General features: G+C 31.4%; 1 protein-coding gene across 1 annotated transcript in view; it reads left to right on the top strand.

Moving 5' to 3' along the window:
• Nucleotides 1-19584, top strand: part of LOC126771913 (glycylpeptide N-tetradecanoyltransferase 2) — a 251084-nt gene extending 231500 nt beyond the window's left edge. The window contains exon 2 of the mRNA XM_050492083.1: nucleotides 19573-19584. The gene's annotated coding sequence lies outside the window, so the exon portion shown is untranslated. The remainder of the gene's footprint in view (nucleotides 1-19572) is intronic.
• The last annotated feature ends 4390 nt before the right edge of the window (nucleotides 19585-23974 follow it).

Consider the following 23974-nt stretch of genomic DNA (forward strand, 5'->3'; position numbering starts at 1 on the left):
AACATCAGCAGTATCGTTGTGTGCATTGCCTACAGTTATCAAGTATAATTAATAAAAATAAAGACTTCGTTTTTACAGTGTGAGTGTGGATGCGTTTGCTTTCACACTCGATTCGCGGCTTGCAAACGTTGAAGTGGGCAGAAATATAAACTCGAAATGACGAACAAGTTCCGAACATGCATAAAACGTGAACAGGCGCGAAAAGCCGCATTTGCGTTCGTGACGTTTTACCGACACAAAAATGACGTCAAGTTAAAATATGTATAATACGTAACTTCCTGTTATTTTAATAGGTACGATCATTTAATCATCAAATTCTAACGTTTTCAAATACGATTATGAGTTCGATTTATGAATGAATTATATGTAATATAATGAAACAAAATAAAACTGTGGAATACTTTGCTTGAGTCCGTATTTCCTGATAGATACAACATTGGTGTCTTCATATCCACAGTAAACATGTTTCTTCTAGGAAAGCGTGCTATATTCTAGACCTTGCGATGCTCTTTAGGTCAGGAAACTTAACAGTCAAATACAGGCCTATATAAGATTTAAAAAAATGTATAATAAAGTATCAATTTATATTAATAAAATCGTTTTTTTTAATTATATTTATTTTGCAATACTCTTTATGCAAGTCCCTTTGCTTAATGTAAGCCATTTATCTCTATGTTAGAGAAAAGCACTTCGAAATTATTTATATGTAGGTACATATTCATACTAGCACTAACAATTTATCATACGTAATGTGGAATTTCTTTAGGCATATTATTGAATGTAGGGATTACTCTCCGTTTTCCATTATATGCGCAAATACATTACTTTTTGAACGTACCCGTAATATACCCTCCTTAAAGCTATCTTTATTTGATAAAAAAAAAACCTTATCATATTGTCCTACATAAAAAAACATACGTGTAATTTATTTTGGTAATATTTTAATAAAATATCATTAATAAATTAACGCCACACAGCAACTTTACGTTTTACACGTAGCTTGCAATACTTAAAATATGATACTTAAGCAGCATTCACTTCAGAAGTGCTAAGGAGTGCTACTCTGTAAGAACTCACTTCGAATCACACTCGTTAAATGTTGAAAACCAACTTACGGTGATACTTTATCTTGATGCGTGTATCCTTTACGGGTTATAATTATTATAGTCACATATAACTTTCATTTCGAAATTATATTCTATGGTGTATTTTTAATTTATTCTTAAAGAAAAGTTCTGCTAAGCGACAATTTTCTTTCCGATGATGTTACAACAATATTCTCTATCTCAACAAATATAAACATACATATAGGCTATTTATTTTCTGAAACTATAAACTACAATCATATGTATATATACAATCATATATATATATATAGCGATTCTTATGGAACTATACTATACATATATATAATAAAAATTAAACAACAGCAGAATATATATTATATAGTACAATATGTATCAATTAAAACGCATTTTTGTTGTAAGGCGACTATATTAACTTAAGCAAAAGTTAACCCAATTATTTTGAACTCATGTAATATTATTCTATAAATTATGCTTAAAAATAAGAAAAATTCTTTAATAGTAGATTTTGTGAAGTTGAATCTCGTTGGTTAAATTCGGAATTGGTCGGTTAATGTGCTAAGAAGTAGGAAAAGTTTCAGGTAAGCGTCTTCTTTCGTGAGACGTGAGCCGCCTACTTATCGAAGTACTTCCTCCATCCTTCTGAAGCTTGGTTAGTTAGTCCACATTGCAGATAAAGATTCCCTCCCACTCAGTTGGACGAATTGTACAAAATACAAATATATAAAATGTACTTAAACTAACATAAAACTTTTACGCTATACATAAAATATAATAATAAGTTAAATAATTTTGTATGTCTTATAAAATTAAATTGAATTTTATTAAAATATAAAAAAGTAAAACTCAATTTTATTTAAATTACTTTAAAATTAAAATAATTAAATTATTCAAATAAATGATCAAATTTAAATACGATGAAAAAATCGGAGACGCATTTCTTTAGAATATTACCAAAGCGCCACAATTCCCAGTCGTGGGACCTTCTGAAGATGAAAATATAATAATAGAGGCGCATCAAACGTGATGTTATTAAGGAGTTCCGTGACCGGAGTTAAGATCGTGAGCGAACGAGCGCGGCGCGCACGCACCACGCGTGGCGAATACCTATTCACATGCAAAATTATCTGCTTACCGTATTCTGTGCGATATTTCGAAAAACGTCGTACTTTTACGCTTTCGGCTCTTTTGTGTGTAAACTTTTACGTACAATAAATATCTTTACTAAAAAGTTCGTTTATTCTTCGATCGTATTTCCTCAATATTAGTATACTAGGACGCGATAAGTTTGTTTGTATTTAAATTTAGGAACAACCAATAACGTAGAACAAACTATATTCAACTATAACATGCCAAATACACTGTAACTAAAACTAAACGTGTAAAGTTTTCCGGAAAGTTACATTTCTTTTCAATCCACCATGATTTCTTCAGTTGCCCGTAAAGAGAAAAATACTTTTATTTGTTGTAGAGAAGAAGCAACGCCCGTCGGCGCCTAATCAAGGAGTTGGCCGGGAGTCGCGCCGCTAACGAACAGGTGTACCTATAAATACTTTCCGGGGCGATTGCTTCAGGCTTTAATCAGCGCCGCGGCACCACTTTACCGCTTTTCATTGACTCCCGACTGACCTGCCAGCGCCGATTGGAAACCTACACTCCAGGGAAATACCGAAGAAAAATCTACGCGTATTTCCGAAGCTTTTCGACTTTATGTAACAAGATAAATTAATTTTTATTAATCCCTAAACGTACTTGACGATCTATTGTTGAAAATCTTAGTGTATTTCTAGAAGTTATCGTCTTGTAGTTAAAATATTGCTCTACGTAAATTATAAGTTTTTTTAACTTCAATCGTAACGAATAATTCTTGTGTTGTTAATATTCGGTTTATTCTAACTAAAAACATTAATACAGTTTTTATATAGTATATATATACTCCGGGAAGGCAAATGACTCTACTCCACCTGATGGTAAGTGGTAGTAGAGTCCAAACGCGACGATAAATTAAGATATAAATATATATATTATATCTTATTTATTGTCGTATTATAAAACGATATTATAAGATTACACCGATACAAAAAAGTTTTTTTTAATGGAACAATAAAAAAAAGTTTACAATAATGTTTTTCTAAACTAAATCAACAAATTACTTATTATCGTCACAGTTCAATTCAAACCTGACTTTCAAATATGCGATTTATAAATAACGTACCTACTTACTTTTTCAATTATGTCTTGACAACTTCCTCGTTTTTACTTTAAACAAGGCGGCACAGCGGCATACGATATGCTTAATAATTCATCTGAATAAAACATTGTTAACGTGTTCGTTATATTTCTGAAATTAAGATTATTATACTGATCGGAAATAAAAACATACAAAATAAAGTAAATTAAAACACTAGAAAAGAGACACCAAAGCACGGTAAACACGTCTGTGAAAATATGATTGTTATTTTAGAAGATAAAAGAAAACAGAAAATTTCTAATCGTCGAGTGTTTTTATTTAACTTGCAATGTTTGTTAATATGCTCAGGTCACTCTTGGTAGAATTAGATGTTGGCTTAATTCCGATGACAATGCATTTTAATGAATTTAATAAAAAAAAATGCTTTAAAAATGAATGCTTGTTTCATTTAAAATAAATTTATTATTTTCAGGAAAACAAAATAAACTTTAAGCGCATATAATTCTACAAAATAATTAAACCGTATACGATGGCAAAATTTTACTTAAACGTTAGATACAAATATTTGCGTTGTTTTGCATCTTTGACCATGAAATACTCATCGCGGCAACTTATATTTTTAAATTATGTATAATAGTAAAAACTTAATCAAGCTTAATTTGGGGGGATTTCGCTAGCGTTCATTGAAATTTTCTTTGGGAGCGGCAAGAACAAAATTTCAAAGTCGTAGTCGTAGTGTACCATTTCTACGTGTAACGTTTCAAATAATACTTGTAGCGTGGAAATGTCTCGTGTAGTTACCGTGTAGCTTGCTATTTATTTGAATATTTACTGTGTCTTACAGACATTCATTTGAGATGAGATTGCTTTAAGATAACCAGATACGTCTTACATTCGCAGAGTATATTTTTATACTTTTATACAAAAAAATTGTCTACGTATATTTTTATATTTTCATTAGCAATAATTGAGATCAAACAAGACACATGTACTTGTCTAGTCGCTTGAAACTGATTTGCATCAAGAAACATTTATGCAGAACTTAGCAAGACTCGTCTTAAATAAAAAACTAATGCGACTATTCCCAGCACGTCACAAGCGCACGCGTTTTGTGCCAAACTTTGACTGGATAGAATTAAAAATGAATGCTATGTGCGGCAAGCAAAAATAGGGTTGATATATTGGAAAAAATGCTGAACATTAAAACTTTAAAGATATAATTATTTACATGGATACACACACAGACACACACACACACAAACACACACATACACACACACACACACAGACACGCATCCACTTTAATCATTTATCTAATTATTTTTACATTGCATGAATGTATATATGTATATATAAGGCACATGTTTATTTTATTAGTTGTATTTTAATACTTAAGACACCTTGTATGATCCTCTACTAATCACATACGATACGCTGAATAATTCATTTAAATTAAGAAAAAAATTGGATAAGAAAATCTAGCAATTGGATGTACCTCGTTTTTTTATTTTTAATTCACCACGTACTAAATTGTCAACCCTAAAGATATATGGTGCTAGTGTGCCACGAACGAAGTGCACTTTGCGACTTTTCAATACGTAGTAGACTCCGTGGCTTTTAATTGGGTTCGCACCGCTTCTCACGGTTTGTCTCGTGATTCCGCAACAAAAATGAACAACCCGACTATACTACTGCGAATGAATATAATCTTCGATTGCTACCTTTATTGCTGATTCATTAATACACAAAATAAAATAATATTAAAAACATTTTTAAGAACAATTTTTTACGCAAAGAGAAAATAATGATTGTCTATTCTACTGAACGTTGACGTCTGGAGCCAATCGTAAAAATGTATTATCGGAACTGATCCAACAAACAAAACAAAGCCATATTTTAACTCCGTAGAATAAGGGAAAATGTTTCTAATTCCCGTAACCGTAACAGCCTGTGAATGTCCCACTGCTGGGCTAAAGGCCTCCTCTCCTCTTTTTGAGGAGAAGGTTTGGAGCTTATTCCACCACGCTGCCAATGCGGGTTGGTGGTTTCTAATTCATCAAGATATTTTTTTATTAGTAGGTGGACGAGCAATTAACCAAACCTTATATACTTAGGGAACTAAGATGTTGTGCCCTTGTGCCTTACTACCTTTCAAAGCGGAACGCAACAATATTAAGTATTGCTGTTTGGTGTTAGAATATCTGATGAGTGGGTGGTAATAGTACCTACTCAGACGGGCTTGCATAAAGCCCTACAACCTTATTATTTGACATAAACAAACATTACAAGTTTAATAAAAGCTGGTAAAAACGTATTATCATAATTTATCAAAATTGTAACCCTATGTTTGTGATTATGACTTATAAATTATTTATTTATTTGAAACCTTGTTGAAATATTAAAATGTCAGTGTCAAGCTTGTACTAAAACAGGAACGACAGCAAGCAACAGCGGTTTTATAAAACGAACATAATATTTAAATATGCTATTTTAAAAAAAATTATGTATGTCGTTGATGTAAAAAAATAACTCTAAAAACTCGTAATTTATTCTAGATAGAAAAAAAGAACATGGTAAATCATGTATATTTATGTAATACTGATGGAGACTCTATCTATATGGAAAGCGAGTCCCTATCGAGTGACCGTAACCACAAAACTCGCATCGCAGAACGTATCGTCGAAATGAATACTAATAAATCAAAAGAGGCAATACTAAACTTTTGAAGTAAATTAATATAAAGTTGTGCAATCTTACGTGCATTGGTATTCAGAGACTACGTTCATATAACAGGGAAACGAAAGATTTTAATGAAAGCCTGCCATCTTGAGATTGCATTAGAGTTGATATTACCACCTCATACTTTTTTGTTTGTTCTATCATTTTTTAAAAACCATTCCATTTAAATTAATAATATCCTCCAGACCGATTAAGACTATGGCGACCAATCTCAAGAGAGATTTGCCAACTACGCAGGAGATATTATAGTGCACAACTATGTGCGCAAACACAAGTGCACTCTCTATTCCCTAACTCTCATAATCCGATGGGACGGCAATCCGACACGACTGGAAAGAGTTCAGGCGCAGGACCAACGGCTTTACGTGCTTTCCGAGGCACGGGAGTGAACACACTACCAATCCAGGCTCCGGGCTACTACTGAGAATTTTCTGACAGAAAAACCTAATAACTTTTTATTGGCCCTGGAAAATGCACTTAGGACCTCTGGGTCTGCGGCCTTACATCAAGCCACTAGACCAATGACCATTTAAATCATACGTAATGTTAACAAAGATTTTTAAATTTATGTAAATATTTACGTTTGTAAAGATTTATATTTTATACTTCACAACACATGACATATATATACGTGTGTAGTATATAATAATAAATATTTATTTAATTGCGTTACAAACAAAGATTTTGTAAAATTTGATTAAACAGAATTAATAAATAATCAAAAAAGCTCCACAAAGCGTATATGAACACTGTCTCTCAGATATTTCTATACTTTGATAGTATTTATGTAGGTTTATAACATTATCAAAATATACGTAAAAAAAAGATTTTTAAATAGATAATTTAAAATTACATATAGAAAATATTTAAATTAATAAACTTATTATTATTATGTAACACAAAAATATATAAATTAATAAAAATAAATTTTTGTATACAATACAATAAAGGTAATTTTCAAATACTTTAGAAATTTGTATTCAAGTTAACATATATTAAATCATACATCCTGGTAAGACCACACCATTAAAAAAATTAAATACAAAAGTGATGGTCGTTACAGCTCTATATGTTCAGTATCTCGGAAAATCATATCCTTGAACTCGCAGCAGTCGCAACAGCTGTTCCTTTAAGCGTTCCTCCCGCGGCTGACCACCTCCTTCTCTTTCCCGCTCCTAATTATTTGCTCTTTCATTATTTCATTACAAAACGCCTATCGCAGTTGGATAATAGAATATCGTCATATCAAATAATTAGAAAAAATCCTGTTTACGATTATTGTGATTTTTATTTAGAAATTCATTTTTTATATAAATTACATTTAGGGCTGATATTTTAATATGAGTAGTAGTAACAAATTTTGAATGCCCCACCGCTAGGCTGTCGGCTGCACTGAACACGAGATGAATTATGAACGCAATTTAAGCATATGAAAATAAAGTGATGCTTGTCCGGGTTTGAACCTGTAGTCTTAAAATAAGTTATTGAAAATAATACATTAATAATTTGACTGCTACGTTCGTTACTGACTAAGGCAACGGAACCCGAAGTCGCCGTTTTGAATCCCGCATGTGCCCAATAAAAGGTCCTGCGTCTGATTTCATTCCGGCCATACGGGGTTATCGTCCCATCGGACTAAGAGACTTAGGAAGTAGATATTGCACGTGTGTTGCAACACACGTGTGTGTCTCCTTTATACCTATAACACAGATGTTTATTGAGTTTAGACACCGTAGCCGAAATTTGATTTGAGCTGTGAATGTGCCTGTGCCTTTTTGTACACTTAAAAAAAACTGTTGTTAAAATACAAAGATTTTTTTATAGATTCTTCTATAATTTTGTATAAACAAACAAATGTATTTTATTATTAGTTAGGCTATATATAAGTTAAACTTTCATTTGTGATTCCGCTGATTGATTGAACAAAAATTACGTAATATTCGTATGAAAATAATTATATTTTAATCATATTCGTAATAATAATTCCCTATTTGCAAACATGTATCTATTTGCAAATAGGTTCACAAATATCCTAAACACAAAATAATTTGTTGTTTGGACTTTTTGTAAATATATTTAAAATACAAATATAAAAATATATATAGCATATATTAAACTGAATTATTTTAAAAGGTTTTTGTAATACGAAAACCCAACACAAGCTTATGTACCTATGTTTACATACACACACACATACCTTTAGTATTTTGGTCTCATTAATTCTTGCTATTTGTTTAGGATCAAAACTTCAAACACATCAGCTTTACGGCGGTGATATAATAGATTTTGCTTTTTAAATATTTATGATGTTTTGACCAGATGTGATATTTATGAAAGTAAACACTCTTTTCATTAGCTGCGATAGAAAATCAAATAACATCAAGATATTATTTCTCGCAAATGCGACCTATTTTTTAAACTCCCAATAAGTATTTTTAAAAGCGAATCCAATTCCGTCCTCTTTGTAAGAAAAATAAGGAAAATAATTTGAAATTATAAACGGCATTGATATGCCGTTCGTTAATATTAACCAATCAAAAGGCAGATGTCAGTTCACAGTTGCAATGTACGTTGACTAAGGAAATTTTCATTGCAAATTCTGTCATCGTGCTACATGCGGAGGAGCTGCTATACAAACAGCCGCGTTATGGATGTCAAACTTAAACGAACCGAAATCGACCCCTTGCTTTAGAACTGAAGCCACTTTTAATACGACAGGGCTACCTACATGTGAATTTTTTTGCACAACATAGTTTAATAATTGCGAATGATAAATAAAAATGCTTTAACATTAACTTAGTACGAATAAAGAAACAAAAATAATATAAGTAAAAATCATTCAAAGTTAATTCAAAAATAAAACTAAGATAAAGAGAACAGATTAAATCGTAATAGTTGAGTATGTAATTTTGGGCATTCAACTATTGTATATATATTCAACTATTGTATGTGTATATATATATATATATAGAGTCCATGAATGGAATGTTAAATGTTTTGACAGCCCTCAATACGAATCGGGAGCGCCGTAACGAACCACACTGAACACGTGTGTTCTTAGTAAGGAACTGTTGATCCATGCTTAGCTTACGAAAACACACGGCATGTCCACGCCTCTAAAAATGCTTTAATTTTCTCAAAGAGAGCGATACCTTATTAACTTTTTGTCTTGCGCAGATAGCTCAAAAATCAAGACAATATTTCAATTAAAAAAAAGTAATAACGAAATCTATCTACAATATATATAGAAACAAGTTATGACAATATTATAATAATAAATACAAACTTTTTTATTATTCTATTTTTAAATTATAATATTAGTTATACAACTTATTAATAGAAAAAACAGTTAACGTTTCTATAAAAGTATAGTACCTACTGAATCATTATATTACTAGGATATTCAATACCAATTGGATCAGAGCAAGGTTCAATTACAATATAGACAGATAAAATATAAAGCATATCATAAGATAGATACGTTGTATTGATCGAGTCATCGATGCGACAACAATTTGCCGGTCTGCTCGCTTCCAGTGGCGCTATGCAAATGCCCGCGCTCCATTTTCCGCTGGGCCGATGGCTGCGGCAAAGAGCTTTGCGGGGCTAGGGCGAGGGGCCTTGCATACCGGATGTTCCGCTGTCGTCGCAGGAAATTGAGAACGCTGCATAAATCCTCATCCTACAAACCAAATTTGATACGCCCTAATCCGGATATTGATATGAAACCAACACCGCGGGCAAATATTTTAATCATTTAACCAGAGATTTCTTTCTTTGTAAGTTTTAAAATCACGATATTAGAAAACATCAGTACAATTTCCGTACATAAATGTATTTTTACAAATTCTTGTGGGGACCAAGTATAGCGCGTCGAATGTCAGTAGGGTGAAATATTGTCGGGAAAATTGAATACGTGCAGGTATTCACAGCCACTTCAGTGTCCTTTGGATATTTCACTACAAACACCTTCTATACGCTATAAAACTATACACACACACGCGTAACATCGCGTTATAATGTAGTTTTATGAGAATATTTATAGCACGAACTACTTTGTGTATATAATATCCATAAGAAAAATAAATATTATATTAACTACAGCTGATAATTGACTCACTGGCTTACCTAAGCATTCTCCTAATAAGTGAAGGTTTACAGCTTATTCCAACACGCTGCTCCAAGGCGGCATGGTGGTTGATTTTCATCCAATGCAGTTCCTTCACTACCGAGCATGAGAGTAATGATTATAAGCACAAAATAAGTACTTGTAAATTCAGTGATGCTTATCCGGTTTTGAACAAGCAATAACTTCAGTTAAGATTGACATTTTATTACTAATGCGCCACATCTAGTTTTATAAAGAAATAAAAATAATATAGTGATTTTATTGAAAAAAAAAACTGAGATAAATATTGTTTATTTATTTAAGAATAAGTGTTTGATCATAAATTTCAACACGCAAATTGCTTAGTAGCTTCCTTCACCTGTTCCTGTGATTAAACAGCTTTTCCCACAAACAGTCTTAAAGAAGGCGACGCGACGTCAAATGTAAATGTTGGTCTAAGGAAACCTTTTGCGGCAGACCGAAAGAAAAATTCGCACGTTCACAGTATTTGATGTTTACTTCCTTCACCGACAACGAATAAACACGAATTACTGTGATTTCAAAATTAATGTTATTACAAATAATCTAATAATCTATATGCAATAGTAGTTAATTACAAAAACAACTGTAACTTACATTATTACATAATAATTAAAAAAAACAAAGAATATCCATAATCATTATATTAAAGATGTTAATTATATTAATTTACATCACTTTAAAATATTAATGGTAGCTATTAAAACGATAACAATTAGTTACTGGCCGAAAACTTGTCTATATTACTAAACTCTATTAAAAAAATACTAATCGATGACATTATTATTTGCACAAGATATCTGTTTGTGGCGAACGGCAGCATTACGAGGAGTTACAGATTAAATTTTAATCAGAGTCGGCACGTTGATACTTTAATTAAGTTATTCAATAATTATATATGTTGTAGGGTTGTTATATTTTCACAGAATTTTGTCTTTCGTCACAATTTTGTACTAGCTCCTCGTCCCGGCTTCGCACGGTTTGAATGAGTGTCAACATAAAACGTTTATATCGTACATATCACTCTAATGGTTAACACGGAACACGTCAGTAAAGCTTCCAGTCGACATGATTTTTACGGCATATTCAACATTTATCGCCATATTTCAAACAATTTTCACAAAACCTTAAATGAATTAAACACTTAAACCTTCCTCATAAACCGTATTTAGTATTGAAATTCGGTTCAGTAGTTTTTGAGTTCATCGCTTTCAGACAAACAGACGAGAGGATCTGTTTTATAATATGTTATGATCAGGGATCGATTTCAATTAAACTGCAACAGCAAATCTTAAATATCATGAGAGCAAAATGCAAAATTATGCGGTTTATTTTAATAATGAATTTTGTCGCTAATTTGTTTGTAGTTTATAACATTTCTTCTTTTTAACATGGTGAATATTTAAAAAATAATAATAATAATAGGAATGTTAGTAAAATAATAAAGCATTTATTATATTGAATATTTGTTGTTAACTAGCTCAAAATATGGCTGAAACTACAAGAAACATGAAATTAAAAGCAAACTATTCTTGAAGATTGTGAAATTGTCCGTTTCAAAACGATGTCCGAAAAAAACGAGCTACCTATTATGGCACTGAAGGTGTCCAGTGAAATTACACTTTAACTGAAATTGTTGAGAAATTACTGCGATTGACAGATATCTGTGCACTTATACACGTTCAATTAAAAAAAAACATCATTTTTTTAAGTAAGCCTATGACATATGGAAAAATATTGAAGGTAGTATTCAAATTATAGCTTTGCATTAAAAGCACTAGAACAATTTGCGACCCTATCAAAATTAAGTATAATGTAAATCTTCATAATCTAATCTCATGACATGTGATATTATAGTGCAAAAGGTTGTGTGCAAATAAAGGTGTGTACTCTCGTAAGGTGATGAAGATGAAATCGGAATCCAACAGCTTTACGTGCTTTCCGAGGCACGAGAGTGTAACACTGCCAACATCAACAACAAGCTTCTTCTAATAGTTTTTTGTAAAAAATGATAGTTTTTAATTGGGCTGAGCCTGCCAATACATGACAGTTATAAAAACATAAACATATAATGTATGACGTCATAATTTTCATAAGACAATTTTATTTGTACACAAACATTGTATACTTCGAGAATGTTTATTACTTGCATTAGATATTAACGAGTACAGCGAAGTCTAACTGCTCCAAGTGATTTTATCGACACGGAATAGAACTAGCTACGAGCTAGGGGTACATTAAATTCAATAACACGAGTTAGGGAGTTCGGCGCTCGCTCCGACCGTCCTCAAATAAGTAAAGAAGAAAACTTTCGAAAAACTCCGCTCAACTTGTACTGTTATGTGTATAAATTTTTGCAAGGCAAACTAAAATAAGTATGTATTGTATCAATGGAACGACGAACCTATTTATAAAGTTCCTCGCTACCTCGTCAGATGCATTCCGAAATCTCAAACAATCTGATCTTTCTTTTCGATGTTTTATTCTGTTTATTACAAAGAAGTTATTAATTATATCCGGATTGAAACGTAATATAATTTTCTATTAATTTTTATATATTATCTCATTAACTTAATTATTTAAAAGTTTATAATAAATAACTTTATTCTCCATACTTTAACACAATAGTTTTCTTCTGGGAAATATTTTGTTCTTTTTAGATTCTCTCATCATAATAATTTTGTTATTACTAACAATAAAAGGGGTCTGTTTTGTTCGTTTTTCCGGTTTTTTTTTATATGGGACTAGTATTTTTTTATTTTACAATTTCAAGATGTGACATTTTTTAATACATAGGTAGGTATAACTTATAATGTCAATGTGGTAGGAGAGAAAATTGTCGGTGCGAGCGCTTACCAAGCGAACGCTGCCAAAACTATAAAAGACACACGAAAAATTTATAGATTGGAAATCTACAAATTTTTCGTGTTTAAAAGAAAGTCAGCGTCAACATATGTATCTGAAACCATTAAAATAATATATCAATCATTTAATAAAAAAAAATGTTTAAATACGTAGTTAATAGGGAAAAACTTTTATAAAGTATATTAATACTGTGTAACAAATAAATAAATTTAGCGTTTTCTATTAATTAGACGTATCTATTAATTAATACAAGTTAGGTAAGTTTAAAATTAGGATCGGTAGTTATAGAGATATTACAAGATATTTGATGAGAAAAAACGTGTGCAGCAAACGGTAAAATTAAACGCTAGGCTCGATGCTTATTTCATTATAATATTTCTTTTAATTGTAATAAAATTGAATAAAAGAAAGTTCAACATAAACAAATTAACGTTGTAAAACCTTAATTTTGCGTCAACTATTTTTTTTTTTTTTTTTTATAGAATAGGAAGGCGGACGAGCATATGGGCCACCTGATGGTAAGTGGTCACCAACGCTCTTAGACATTAGCATTGTAAGAAATGTCAACCATCGCTTACATATCCAATGCGCCACCAACCTTGGGAACTAAGATTTTATGTCCCTTGTGCCTGTAATTACACTGGCTCACTCACCCTTCAAACCGGAACACAACAATATCAAGTATTGCTGTTTTGCGGTAGAATATCTGATGAGTGGGTGGTACCTACCCAGACGAGCTTGCACAAAGCCCTACCACCAGTAAATTCATATTTATAATTTTTTTACTTCACTTGAATATAAAAAAGTCACCTTTTTTATTGAAAGTGTTGATGAAAGTCAAAGAAATGATCTTTTCGACTTCATTCATCGTTTAGCTGCACAGTAAACGGAGCGTTTATTGAGTAGAAAATTATATGCAAAATCACGACTGTAGTCACGGCACACCACAGAGGCGAGGGAGAAATAATTAATGTTGTAGCCACAACAACTCTCAGAAATTCAGTTTTTATAAAATAAGGCAAACTTTTTCGAAATAGATTATTCTAATTTTATGAAACAATATTGTAGTAGGGGATTAATTTGGATCGTGGGTCATGCGCTATGGAAAGCCGTTTTAAAAACATGGCGCCGCCATAATGATTGCTTGATGAGCGTCATGTTGCACCATCCAGCTAGACTTGTACTATATTATAACATAGATAGATTTCCACTTTATTTTAAGCCGTTATGCGTTTATTTTAATTAATCAAATAATTTTTAAGTAAATCGTGCTTCTTTCTACATCAAATAACAACAGAAAATAAACTCAACAACTATCTACATTAAAAATAATAAAAGAAGTTATTCAAATTATTCAAAACATCTTGTTAAAAAATATAACGTTATATAAATATATAACGTTATAAAATATAATAACAGTATTTAAATGATAAAATTATCTGCCAGTATTCTAAACAATAACAAACACACGATCTACTCGTAACTAACAAATTAAACTTTAGTTAATTCGATACTCGACGTCTAACTCGGTTGTGTGTGCTAACGTGTGCGAGTGAAAATTAGAGAGTAAACTAACGAATACTTACTAGTTTAGTCATAGGCACTAGAGTGGAGACGAGTTGAGAATGTCCTAACAAGTAAACTGTCCGGACCCGCGGCGAATAATAATGCACAAAACGCGGCGACAGCGACGGCCTTTACTGCAAACCATAACGACTCTCGGAACTTCTACAGATATCTTTGAGTACTTTGTATGCTTGTAATACGATAGAATTTAAAGTGACTGCACTGTACAATACTGCAATTTATTCTATATTCAAACAAGTGTTCATTTTTTTTTACTTTTAATAGTTTTTGTTGTGGCCAGTTGTTATGGAAATATTGTGTTTAACAATATATCAAGAAAAAAACGTACAAATATTTCATGTCAATTCTCTTTCTGCTTTTTTATTGTTTTAAATAGATAGTTTTTGGCCAATAACAATTTTATTACATCAATCACTATAAGATTATTGCATTTACTATTATATACTTGTAATTCTTTAACTTACGGAATCCTTATTTACGTTGAAATAAAAGTAAGTCTAAATTTATGTAATTGTATGCTCTATATTATTTAGCTTATGGTTTATAAAGTTATTTTCTTTATATATATTTTTTCGTAAAATTCGCGTTTTGTTTGCCTCAAACTAAGTAGTAGGTTTAAATCGTTTTTAACGGCATTATAACGCCTTCCAATAAGTCAATTTTTAGTTTATTATTTGTGACTATTAAAATTAATAGTGTTTAATAATATATGTAAACCTTTTTTTCACGCAGTGCAAACCTGCCGGAAAGGTACCCGGCTTCCTTGGAGAGTCTATCCCTAGTCTACCAAGATTATATAACACCGCACAACTTACTACATTTTTTATAAAGTTTTTTAAACTGTAACTAATATCTTATAAACTACTAACCCAATTAGAGCGTTTAATTTTATCTGCGGGAAAAGTTTACTTATTTTCATAATTTAAAACTTAAAAAGAATTATTACGAACTATGCATCCTTACCGGTGCTACCGTTTTGTACAGAACCGTCTGGATGTGTATAATCCAGTCACCAGCTATTTTACCGTTAAAAATATAAGGTATTGTGTATTCGATTTGAATGGTTAGTGAGCCAGTATAATTACAGGTACATAACCTCATAAGTGTTGTAAGGATTTTATATTATTCACGTTTGTGAATGATGTACAATTTGCACTTCTACCTTGATATGAAAAGTTTAAAAAAAAGGTCATAAAACTTATATATCAGGTTACTCTGTAAAAATTTTCTGTTTAAGTTTATTCACATTGAATAGTTTCTGCGTATATGTCTTAGTTTTGCCAATGGTCAACTCACTCAAACATACCAATATTTTAAAAAAATATGAAACGAATATTTTACTAAATGTTTATTCAATCTACGGGAATTCGAATACTATAAACTTATTTGTAAAAATCTGTATCAATTGTACAAGCTAATAAATCATTAAAATTTCTATATTATTTAAAAAAAACGTTATGAATATTGGTCTGTTTACACAATTCCTAAAGTACAATGAGAAGCGACGGCAGTAAAATTCTCTTATCTTATTTAAAGTGCAGCGCCGCCTTACCCCAGCGTTGCGGGCGCTAATAAAACCGCAAATTTACTTGCAAGTCACGGACTAGATTACCGCCAACGTCGCGGCCTCTCGATCGGTCCACAGAACAGATGCTCAATTGGTTATCTCCCTTTCATATCTCACTTTAAATCAAAACTTACAATTTATATACATCTAAGTTGTGAATATGTCTTAAATGCGATTTTAAATTTATCCTACGCGACACGTAATGTAATAAATATTGATCATTTCCAACTCCAAGGTGGTAGGGCATTGTGTAAGCCCGTCTGGGTAGATACCATCCACTCATCAGATATTCTACCTCCAAACAGCAATACTTAGTATTGTTGTGTTCCGGTTTGAAGGGTCAGTAAGCCAGTGTAACTACAGGCACAAGAGACATAACAACTTATTTCCTAAGATTAGTGGCCATATTGAAGATGTAAGGGTGGTTAATATTTCTTTCAGCGCCAATGTCTAAAGGCGAGGTGGTGACCACTTACCATCAGGTGACTTATATTGTCCGTCCACCTACCTACTTTATAAAAAAAAGAATGCGCCGCCGACTGGGATTCAAGATATTATGAGGTCAAGATCTCATGGGCGTCTAATTCATATATTACTAATTCTCGGACCACAGCAATACAAACAATATATATATTAAAAATAATTGACGAGTGCGTGGTACCACCAAGCTACCACTTTCAACACGCACTTTAAGCTTAATAGGGGAATAATATTGGAATATTTGTAATTGCTTTTATAAACAGACGTAGCTTGCTTATATTAAAACATTTTTTATTTTTGTATGATAATAATTATTATAGACCTATTACATTTTAAAATGAACCCTATAAGTAAGAGAAACGAAATTGGTCCCAAAAAGTAGGTTCCATCAATAAATAAGTGGTGGTGGAGTTAGCAAATTGAATTGAATAAAACACACAAGTCCGCTAACGAGCCGCTGTTTACCCAAGTGGACACTAATTGGCTTAGCCGGTGGTCGCCATCGCATTCAAAACAAAACAATCTGAGCGCAGCGCTCGAATGGATATGGTATTTTCCCTATTTTTTCACACTTCCGTTTGAAATATTTGCAAGTTGGCTTTGATCACCTTTATTGTGAGGATCGTGGTCTATTTACAATGAACGACTATTTTTTACAATAACCAAATTAATATAATATAGTTATATTGTTTTTGATTGGATGATATTTTTTGTAATTTTTCAAAAATCATAATTTTGATTATCAATAATATAACTACTTTAGTTACACGTAACGGGTTTTACCTATATAGGAAAATCGTTTACAAATTAAAAATTAAATGCAGTCGTCGAAAATTTTATGTAAACTTACTAGCTGACCCTTGCCCACTTCGTTGGGCGGTAAACATTATTACTTGTGATCGATTGGCCGAACATTAATAATATTATCTCGCGTATTTGATATTTTAAATTATGCAATCTTAAACTATGCAACCAAAAAACAAACTGTAAAAATGAATTTTATTAATATAAAATTTCCTTGTTAAAAAGCAATTTATTTTTAAATTGACGTATAAAAAAACCATCTAATAAAAATATCACTCAATAAATTACGACACGGTCGCGGTTCTATACCTATGTCGTATTATCTCTTTAACCATTGGTCCAAATTATATGGTCAAAATTCTTTTGTTTTAAACACTTAAAACGATGAGTTTACTTATTTTGATAGGAATTCATAATTGTTGATAATATGACCAATAAATATGACCTAACAATTTAAATTATTGTTTTAATATAAAAAAATACTTTTCGTGACTTAAATATAAAAGTTAGACATATGCTGTCGCTGACTTTTTTGTAGGCATTATCAAGCTCTACAACTTTTCTCTAAAACTCAATCATATATCTCTCGTCGTTAAGGCAGCGTTCGTAAGAAACGTTTTCGTGGGACCGTTTTTTCTCCGACTTACTTTGCAAATCCCACTAAACGAAAAAGTCGTTTCATTTTTCGGGTTAAAATATATTCTATGACACTCACAAATGATGTGGCTTTCTATTAGCAAAATAATTTTCAAAATCCGTTAAGTAGATCCAGAGATTACCCCCCTACAACCTCACAAACTTTACCTCTTTATAACATTAGTATAGATATAGATGAATATTTCGCCTGTTTCATTCATGGTAAGAACATGCTTTGATTTGATTTTGCTATCAAAAAAATCTTGTTGTATAAAGACGAAATACAATTAAATTTATATAATTAAGCATGACTTCGCTTACTTAATTAATAAAAAATAATCTGTACTCTAATTCTTATATAATTTAATTTATGGTAAATTGAATTTGATAAATTGCGATGAAATGAGCTCGAAATAAAAGTAAATATTCCTCGTCGTATTGATTCAATATTATAAGCATAATAAATTTCATAGGTTATATTAATTCATCGTTTTTAGATGAATATTATAACTTTTATCAAAATATCTAATGTAATCATTGAAAAGATTTCCTTTAATTTACCTTATAATGTTTGCATTTTTTTTGTCCGTAATTTTCGAGAATATTAAAGTTGTGTATATATTTGAAATAAAGCAAAAGAAAAAGAGACGTGGCATTTAAGACACGCTTATTATGCTGTGTTAAAGTAATAGCTGATAGCTTTATATAAATTGAAATAATATGATGCCATATCCAATTAATTTAAAAACTATACTTAGTTGTCATTTCGGGTGAATCTTGAATGAAAATACAATCACTGTAACAAGACGCTCGACTTATTTAAGACTTTAATTACTCTGCAATTATATGAATGACTTGATTTAATCACTAAGTTTGTTTTAGCTACGGATCTGCTTCAAAATATTCTTTCGGGATAAAAGAAAGTCTCTCAAATATTACTCTCAAGCCTGTAAATATATATGAAAAGCCTAAATACGTTGATTCATTGCTCAATTACTAGATAAAATGTTTAAAAGTCTTTCCTTTTATAAAATAGAGACACAGTAAGAGAAATATACACGAAACATTTATATAATGTAAAAGAAATAACTGTAAATCTTTATATAATTTAAAAACATTAAATGTTTTCGGTTTTTTTAAGTACAATAGCAAGCAATCTTATTTTTAAGCGTCATTAATATAAAGGAAGTAAACACGAAGACCTACCTTGTAAAGCCGTAGATTTTATTGGTATGTTTTAAAGTCATAAATAGATGTTAATAGGATCTGTTAAATATCATAAACGAAGTAAAACAAAATAAAACAGTCCAATAAGAGCCAGGTAATTTCGGAGATGCCGCGAGGCAGTCGCTAACCTAGGTACACACCTCAAGAGAAAACAGTAAAGGAAATTTAAATAAACACACTTAAGCTTACTGCGGTGAAATGAGCTCGAAATAAAAGTAAATATTCCTGTTCGTATTCAAGTCAGCGAGTATGAAAGAAATATTAATTGTATTAGGCTAATTCATAATGTCTTTTAAACCAGATGGTTTTAAAACGATGAATATAATTATGCAATTATATATATTACTTAAATTAATATTGAGACTAGTAAATGTTTTTGTATTTTATGTAAATAAGATACATTTTGATTTTTTTCTTTTAATATATAAAATTAAAACTACTAATACATTATTACGGATACTGTTTAAATTTATGAAATTTTTATTTCGATAAACTGATATACGATTTTTTTAATGAAGTAGTATAGTTGGGGCATACCTACAATAATACTACTACTTACAATAATGGTTGGGCATAATGTAGTTCCTTATGTGTGGGTACTTTTTAGTCACAATTTGGTCATGTTATTCGGTCGCCATGGTCTCGCCTTGAGGACTTGACATGACAAATGAATGCATTTTTAAACACATACACGATCGAATTTAAATATTAAATCCTATTTTCTCGCTGAATTACTACAAACTACAGAATATAATTTATAATTATATTTTAGTGTCAGTATGATCCTTATGGATACCGGAAAAAAGCGAACAAAACGACGGACTTGATCTGCTAAATCCGCTCATGTGGAATATTGAACCAGACCGTCATTACTAACCATAGAAACGTTATGAAACATGTTCGAGAATCGAAGTGCTGATTGAAGTATTGTTTATTTATGTATCTAGAGATTCCATGAATTACATATGAAAAAGTCAACCCACTTTTTACAACACAATTTTCAGGCCTTTACATTTTATTCAATACTATAATATAACGATATTTGAATAAAGAATATTAAGATTTGATTTCCTTATTTATTTATTTATTGCGTTGTCATTATATTATAAAAAGTCTTAATAGTTATTATGCACTTTGATGCAAGCTAACGTAACACGTGCACTCACCGCTTCATAAAGCTTTGGCTAAATTCAAAAGATTCACGAACTAATCTATGGAAAACGCTCGAATTAACCATTTAATCAGTTGTCTGTAATTGTCTTAAATAAATCAAGATAAACTTTATTTGACAATTTTTAATCGCAATTTTATAATATTCAATAAACATAAAGCTATTACTGATTCGGGATCTCGACCCTAAAAGATCAGCAAGGTATTCAGAAATAACTCTGTTGAAACGATACAAAATTTAACTGCGAATAATTAATTAATGTAACTATATCAATAATAAATTATTCACATTTACATTTTGTATTATAAAACTAAAATCAGCTAATAATAATTCCACGTTATATAATAATTATTATTTAACAATAATAGAACTTCAATATAAATTTCTTAAAATTAACAAAAAATGTAACTTCATCCTATGGAGTTTCTGCGAAGTCAATTATATCCACTACATATGTTATATATACGAAATCTAAATGAATTGCTCTAAGGACGTGAAAATTCTCTATTAACACTGAATTATAACTTTAAGTTACTACATAAATCTCTGAAAACCTCCATGATATTCATATAGAATCATATAATTCAAGTTGGTGCAAATAGTATTCAGATCGCGAAAGTAATTTTAGAAGTGTTAATACAAGGCGGTGCGTCTCGGTGGGTTCTGATGCCGCGCAACGTCACACCCGGCGCGCGCCTCGGCATATCACTGGCTTGTATCTTGTGTTCAATTTGCATATAAATTGTGTCTTGCGGTCAGACAGCCCCACAAGATGACACACGTCTATGATGTCCCCGACCAAAAGTTTATCATATCACCCAAATTGCATAGAAGATAACATGATGTAATCCGGTAATTTAAACTCTCTAATCTTAGAATTATGCTAAAATTATATATGTATGTATATTAATAGGTACATTAACTGGCTAATGTATAATTGTAATAGAAATCATAATTTAATGGCGGTCATAATTCATCTTTTATCGTTACTAAGTTAAATTAACGCCTATATTAGTCTTCATCACCCTCGGCTTCTAACGCAGCAATAAAACGATGAAAGAACCTAATTTTTCAGCAAATCATCTCCGGCCGCCATGAAGTCATCAATATTCATTTTGCGGCGCGCCTCCAAAACAAACACCTTTCCGAAGTAGCATAACGTGGTTCCTTTGAAGGCAACTATGACGCGGGTGACGGCTCGCCGGCGCAGGGGGCTAACTCAATTTATTTGGATAATTGGCTTGTTTCACAAGCGCGTTGTATACCAATAAATTGTTTCACTTTACTGAATAGTTAATAATAAAGGTATCATTATTTTAATGTAGCATACACAAGTTTCGGTTAAATAGTATTAAAATAAGCACCTCAATTAGTATTGAATGTCAATTTATTAGATATAAAAGTTAAGTAACGTAACATCTTGTAACTGTCCCACAACTGAGCTAAGGCCTCCTTTTGAGCTTATGTGTTTAAGGTTTTTGGTCTAGCCACTATGTCACTTCGGCTCACTATCAGATATGTTAAAAATATTTAATTCGTGTTATAAGCCAATAAATAAATAAATGCAAAGAACAAACATGTAAATATCGAATGAACTACTGTTAAGTTTAATGTTCTCATTATTAATTTAAAAAAACATAGTTATACGTAGTATAATTATATAAAATTCTCCTCTTTTGTTTTTATTTCGTCACTATTTTACAGATTTTAAAAGCAGATAGATATTATTGGTCTAAAAGATTATATTCCAATTTCCAAAAATCTATATCCAATAAATTGAATCAGAGTATTATAGTGTATAATTTAAGGAAGGTCCAGTGGATAGGGCGATACCGGCGAAGTACTCTCCGTCGCTTCCGCAACACCCCTTCTATTTGCATATAAATTATGTCCCACATATTGAGAAAGGAAACTTTGAATGTCGTAAACTCAAATTATGATACGATAGCAAATGTATAATATGAATGACATTTATCCAAAATATAAATATTTTGTATTTTTTTACTTTTACTACTTAATATGTAAAGGAAATAAATAAATATATATCATTTGAAATAATATTTATGGTCTCGGTAAATATCTATTTTAATAAATGAAAAATTTTTTGTTATGTCTAACTGAAAAATTACTTCTACAACTAACTACCGAAAATGAGGAGTATTTTGGAGAAGATTTGGTATAATATATTAATATAAAATAAGCTGTGCTTCGCAATTTCACCCACTTTAAATATAGACCATTGACATGACGAGCTTAGATTTCATATTCTTGTGATAAATACAATATCATTACTCTTTGTAATATAATTTGTTGTGTACACAATATATTATATGAACTACAGCTAAAAATATAACTCTTAAAAAGTATGTAGTAAATAAACGGAATCAAAAGAACGCTGGCACAGCTCTATTGATAAAATGATTATTGAAACGAAGGCACCGGTGGATTGGTTTAGCCGGCGCACGTACGGCCGCGGCGCTCGGCGTCCAGCCATCATTACGGCGGCTCCGCGCCAAATTGCGACATCCGCAGCCTTTAACCGTTGCACTGGCTGCACTGGCTGCACTGCCCTCACACTGACCGACCGACCAATTTAGCCCATTTCATCATAATAATAAATCTCATTTCACGACTAGATACTGAATTACAAAATATTATACTTAATAAATTGTAATTCTCGAATATTCTCTGGTTTTTTGCAAAACCTGTTCTTACATGATAGCGCAAAATAAGTTTACTTGGTTGTGTTAATGACACAACCAAGTGTATACTTTATTTTTTATTGGTGTAGCAATACCAATTTGATATTAAACAAAATTAAGTGAGGATTAAACTAAATAGCACATCGATACTGCGTACAAATAATAACAACGTGGCAGGGCATAAATATCTCATATTTACAGAAATTAATTGACTTAAATTTAAAAAAAATGTCAAAAGCTTTTCATATTATAAAGAAGTCAGCAGTCTGCAGTCGCTGCTTATTACGGAAGAAATGTCTGATTCAGAATAATTTCTTTCATCATAATCTTCCGGAATTCAAAGGAGTTTTATGGTAGATATTTGTTGTGCCAAGCGCCGTCAACCCTGGCCCGTCCCGCGGCGTACGCTACTCTGTCCACAGTAACAAGCTACTGCTGTTTATTTTACCGCAATGAATTTCCTAGAAATATTTTCTTCGTTTTTTAATTTTGAATACATTTGAGTACAATTCTCTGTGGCGGTGGCGCGCCCCCGGCAATCTCCAAATTGCCTCTTTATGTGCAGACGTTCCGACCCTCGGTTTTTCCGTCTTTTGAATGTCGTTTTGCTGTTAAATAACGGTACTCTATTATTGTAATTTGGATCATGTAAGTTGTATATCTGTTTAAGTATGATTGATGGCTGTACAACTTAGAATTTACGACTAAAACGAAATTGAACAAAAAAAGTACGTTATTTTACTGGGCACAGTGCTGTTATTAATATCTTATAA

Source organism: Nymphalis io, chromosome 1 (assembly GCF_905147045.1).
Source record: "Nymphalis io chromosome 1, ilAglIoxx1.1, whole genome shotgun sequence".
Classification (NCBI taxonomy): Eukaryota; Metazoa; Arthropoda; class Insecta; order Lepidoptera; family Nymphalidae; genus Nymphalis; species Nymphalis io.